This window comes from Triticum aestivum, chromosome 5B, assembly GCF_018294505.1.
Source record: "Triticum aestivum cultivar Chinese Spring chromosome 5B, IWGSC CS RefSeq v2.1, whole genome shotgun sequence".
Classification (NCBI taxonomy): domain Eukaryota; kingdom Viridiplantae; phylum Streptophyta; class Magnoliopsida; order Poales; family Poaceae; genus Triticum; species Triticum aestivum.
Window position 1 is genome coordinate 251,498,967 of NC_057807.1, and position 6,048 is coordinate 251,505,014.

Consider the following 6,048-nt stretch of genomic DNA (forward strand, 5'->3'; position numbering starts at 1 on the left):
GAATACAAGCATGAGTAGGATATAATCCACAATGAACATAAATATCATGAAGGCTATGTTGATTTGATTCAACTACATGCGTGAACATGTACCAAGTCGAGTCACTCAATTCATTCAAAGGAGGATACCATCCCATCCTACCACATCATAATCATTCTAATAGCATGTTGGCACGCAAGGTAAACCATTATAACTCATAGCTAATCAAGCATGGCACAAGCAACTATAATCTCTAAATGTCATTGCAAATATGTTTACCTCATAATAAGCTGACTCAAAAACGATGAACTCATCATATTTACAAAGACAAGAGGGGTCGAGTTCATACCAGCTTTTCTCATCTCAATAAGTCCATCATATATCATCATTATTGCCTTTCACTTGCACGACCGAATGATGTGTATAATAATAAGAGTGCACGTGCATTGGACTAAGCTGGAATCTGCAAGCATTCAACTCAAGAGAGAAGCCAAGTAATATGGGCTCTAAGTTAAATAAACAATCATGCATATGAGAGCCATTAAACATTTTCAATATGGTCTTCTCGACCCCCAAAGGAAAGAAAATAAAACTATTTACACGGGAAAGCTCCCAACAAGTAAGAAGAAGAACAAGAAATCTTTTTGGGTTTTCATTTTAATTTCTACCACAAGCATGGAAATTAAACTAACTAGTTTTTTTTGGTTTTTCTTAAGGTTTATCAAACACACAAGAAGAAAACTAGAAAAAGAAATTTAAACTAGCATGGATAATACAATGAAAGAGTATGAGCACCGACGACTAGTGTGTGAATCATGAATGTAAAGTCGATGAGAAATACGTACTCCCCCAAGCTTAGGCTTTTGGCCTAAGTTTGTCTAGTACCAAGGACCGCCGCTACTCTCCCCGGTGTACTAGGAGGTGTAATCAGGATACCACTGGCTGATCATCTCTGGATCCCACTGGAAAGAGGATGCATGATAAGGGTCCAGTGCAGGTTCCGGCTCAGGTTCAGGTTCTGCAGTGGATGCTTGAGCTCGATGATTGTTCACCGCTTCCGGTGTGACAAGAAAATTATCTGCAAGCAAATCAAACAACAGAGGCGCAGGCAAAATAATAGCCTCATTGTGTTTCTTATTAAATCTAAGATTTACAAGAGCATCTTCTCTTCGTTGTCAATAATAAACATGTGGGCTACCATGCTCTTGTAATCTAAAATGTGAGGAGGCAATTTTGTCTCCTCTTTCTCATGGTGCCTAATAGGTATCTGAAAATGTCTAGCAAGATGTGAAGCATAGATACCTCCAAATATGTGGCCTTTTATTTTCAGGATATTTTTTTAGTGCACGGATAATTTAGAAAACAGACAGATAATACTATTTTTGCTTTATTTATTCTAAATAACAGAAAGTAAAAAGTGGGTACAGAAGGTTGTGCCTTCTAGTTTCATCCATCTCATGATCATCAAAATGAATCCACTAACAAGGTTGATCAAGTCTTGTTAACAAACTCATTCTGAATAACACGGAACCGGAGAAATTTCGTATAACACTAAGTTACCTCAACAGGGATATGAAAATCCCCAACAATTAGAATATCATACTTTTTCTTGACAGTAGGGAGAGGAAATTCAAAACCTCCAATAATAATAGTTGGAACTTTTCCAATAGAATTGATGTTATGAACTTGAGATTGTTTCCTCGGAAAGTGTAGCGTATGCTCATTACCATTAACATGAAAAGTGGCATTGCCTTTGTTGCAATCAATAATAGCCCCTGCAGTATTAAGAAAAGGTCTACCAAGGATAATAGACATACTATCATCCTCGGGAATATCAAGAATAACAAAGTCCATTAAGATAGTGGCATTTGCAACCACAACAGGCACATCCTCACAAATACCGACAGGTATAGCAGTTGATTTATCAGCCATTTGCAAAGATATTTCAGTAGGTGTCAACTTATTTAATTCAAGTCTACGATATAAAGAGAGAGGCATAACACTAATACCGTCTCCAAGATCACATAAAGCAGTTCTAACATAATTTCTTTTAATGGAGCATGGTATAGTTGGTACCCCTGGGTCTCCAAGTTTCTTTGGTATTCCACCCTTAAAAGTGTAATTAGCAAGCATGGTGGAAATTTCAGCTTCCGGTATCTTTCTTTTATTTGTGATGATATCCTTCATATACTTAGCATAAGGATTTACTTTAAGTATATCAGTTAAGCGCATAAGAAGATAGGTCTAATCATTTCAGCAAAGCGCTAAATCCTCATCATCCTTTGTCTTGGATGCTTTAGGAGGAAAGGGCATGGGTTTCTGAACCCATGGTTCTCTTTCTCTACCGTGCTTCCTAGCAACAAAATCTCTCTTATCATAACGTTGATTCTTTGATTGTGGGTTATCAAGATCAACAGCAAGTTCAATCTCTACTTCGTTGTTTTTGCTAGGTTGAGCATCAACATGAACATTATCATTAACATTATCACTAGGTTCATGTTCATCACCTGATTGTGTTTCAGCATCAGAAATAGAAATATCATTGGGATTCTCAGGTGTATCTACAGTAGGTTCACTAGAAGCATGCAAAGTCCTATCGTTTTTCTTCTTATTATTTTTAGAAGAACTAGGTGCCTCTAAATTATTTCTCTGAGAATCTTGCTCGATTCTCTTAGGGTGGCCTTCAGGATACAAAGGTTCCTGAGTTATTCTACCAGTTCTAGTAGCCACTCTAACAACAAAGTCATTTTTATTATTAAATTCATCAAGCAAATCATTTTGAGCTTTGAGTACTTGCTCAGCTTGAGTAGCAACCACAGAATTATATTTGCTAATGAGTTTAAGTTCACCTTTAACTCTAGCCATATTATCGCTTACGTGTCCTATCTCGAAAGCATTGTTCTTTAACTCTCTACCAACATAAGAATTAAAACTTTCTTGTCTAGCCATAAAGTCATCAAATTCATCTAAGCATGGGCTATGAAATTTAGTAGAGGGGATTTCAACTTTATCATATCTACAGAGAGAATTTACCTTTACTACCTGTGTCGGGTTATCAAGACAATGTGGTTCTTCCACAGGCGGTATATTAAGACCATGTATTTCTTCAATAGGAGGTGAATTCTTAACATATTTAGCTTTAATACCTTTTTATTTCATTGATTTCTTTGCCTCTTGCATATCTTCAGGACTGAGAAATAAAACATCTCTCTTCTTCGGAGTGGGTCTAGGAACAGGCTCAGGAGTTGGCTCAATTGGTTCAGGAATTGCCTCAGGAACTGGCTCAGGGAGAGTCCAATTATTTTCATTAGTCAACATATTATTCAATAGTAATTCAGCTTTGTCGACTGTTCTTTCCCTGAAAACACAACCAGCACAACTATCCAAGTAGTCCTTGGAAGCATCGGTTAGTCCATTATAAAAGATATCAAGTATTTCATTTTTCTTGAGAGGATGATCAGGCAAAGCATTAAGTAATCGGAGAAGCCTCCCCCAAGCTTGTTGGAGACTCTCTTCTTTGATTTGCACAAAATTATATATTTCCCGCAAGGCAGCTTGTTTCTTATGAGCAGGGAAATATTTAGCAGAGAAGTAATAAATCATATCCTGGGGACTACGCACACAACCAGGAGCAAGAGAATTATACCAAGTCTTAGCATCACCCTTTAGTGAGAACGGAAATATCTTAAGGATATAATAATAGTGAGAATTCTCATCATTAGTAAACAGGGTGGCTATATCATTTAGCTTGGTAAGATGTGCCACAACAGTTTCAAATTCAAGGCCATAAAAAGGATCAGATTCAACTAAAGTAATAATCTCAGGATCAACAGAGAATTCATAATCCTTATCAGTAACATAGATAGGTGAAGCAAAAGCAGGATCAGGTTTCATTCTAGCATTAAGAGACTGCTGCTTCCATTTAGCTAATAATTTCTTAAGATCATATCTATCATTGCAAGCAAATATAGCTCTAACAGCTTCTTCATTCATAACATAACCCTCAGGAACAACAGGCAATTCATAATCATTGGGAGAATTTTCATCATCACTATCATCAATAATAGCATCTTCAATAATTTCATTCCCCCTAACTCTAGCAAGTTGTTCATCAACAAATTCACCTAATGGCAAAGTAGTATCACGCACAGAAGTAGTTCATCATGCATAGCAAAAGTGGCATCATCAATAACATGCGACATATCAGAATTCATAGCAGTAGCAGGTTTAGGTGTCGCAAGCTTACTAGCTTACTAATAACGGAAGGAGAATCTAGTGCAGAGCTAGATGGCAGTTCCTTACCTCCCCTCGTAGTTGAGGGTAAAATCGTAGTTCTGTCGTCTTTCAAGTTCTTCATAGTGATCAACAGATATAAATCCCAAGTGACTCAGAGAACAGAGCTATGCTCCCCGGCTACGATGCCAGAAATTAGTCTTGATAACCCACAAGTGTAGGGGATCGCAACAGCTTTCGAGGGTAAAGTATTCAACCCAAATTTATTGATTCGACACAAGGGGAGCCAAAGAATATTCTTGAGTATTAGCAGTTGAGTTGTCAATTCAACCACACCTGGATAACTTAGTATCTACAGCAAAGTATTTAGTAGCAAAGTAATATGATAATAAAGGTAACGGTAGCAAAAGTAAAGATAATAGTTTTTGGGTTTTTTGTAGTGGTTGTAACGGTAGCAACGGAAAAGTAAATAAGCGAAGAACAATATGTGAAAAGCTCGTAGGCAATGGATCAGTGATGGATAATTATGTCGGATGTAATTCCTCATGTAATAGCTATAACATAGGGTGACACAAAACTAGCTCCAGTTCATCAATGTAATGTAGGCATGTATTCTGTAAATAGCCATGCGTGCTTATGGAAAAGAACTTGCATGACATCTTTTATCCTACCCTCCTATGGCAGCGTGGTCCTAGCGGAAACTAAGGGATATTAAGGCCTCCTTTTAATAGAGAACCGGAACAAAGCATTAGCACATAGTGAATACATGAACTCCTCAAACTACGGTCATCACCGAGAAGTATCTCGATTATTGTCACTTCGGGGTTGTCGGATCATAACACATAATAGGTGACTATAGACTTGCAACATAGGATCAAGAACACACATATATTCAAGAAAACATAGTAGGTTCAGATCTGAAATCATGGCACTCGGGCCCTAGTGACAAGCATTAGGCATAGCAAAGTCATAGCAACATCAATCTCAGAACATAGTGGATACTAGGGATCAAACCTCAACAAAACTAACTTGATTACATGGTAAATCTCATCCAACCCATCACCGTCCAGCAAGCCTACGATGGAATTACTCACGCACGGCGGTGAGCATCATGAAATTGGTGATGGAGGATGGTTGATGATGACGACGGCGATGAATCCCCCTCTCCGGAGCCCCGAACGGACTCCAGATAACCCTCCCGGGAGAGATTAGGGCTTGGCGGTGGCTCCGTGTCGTAAAATGCGATGAAACTTTCTCTCTGATTTTATTCTCCCCGAACATGAATATATGGAGTTGGAGTTGAGGTCGGTGGAGGTCCAGGGGGCCCACGAGATAGGGGCGCGCCCAGGAGGGGGGGAGCCCCCTTGTCTCGTGGATAGGGTGTGGGCCCCCTGGTGTATTTCTTTTGCCCAGAAATTCTTATTAATTCCAAAAAGTGCCTCCATGGATTTTAAGGACATTCCGAGAACTTTTCTTTTCTACACATAAAACAACATCATGGCAGTTCTGCTGAAAACAGCGTCTGTCCGGGTTAGTTTCATTCAAATCATGCAAGTTAGAGTCCAAAACAAGGGCAAAAGTGTTTGGAAAAGTAGATATGTTGGAGACGTATCAGTTGTCAGGCAAGGGCACTGTTCACATTAGGGCTACTGGCCTTCAGGACTAAGTTACCTAAGCATTTTGGAGCCTGTGACATCGCTTAGCAGGTGTATGACCGAAGACTGTTTAGATAACCTATGATGGAAGGAACTGGTCTACAAAGCCGATAACTCGCATACACTTTGGCTTCAAAGACTAGTTCGGGGGCAATTGAGGGAGTCCTGGATAGGTTTGTCC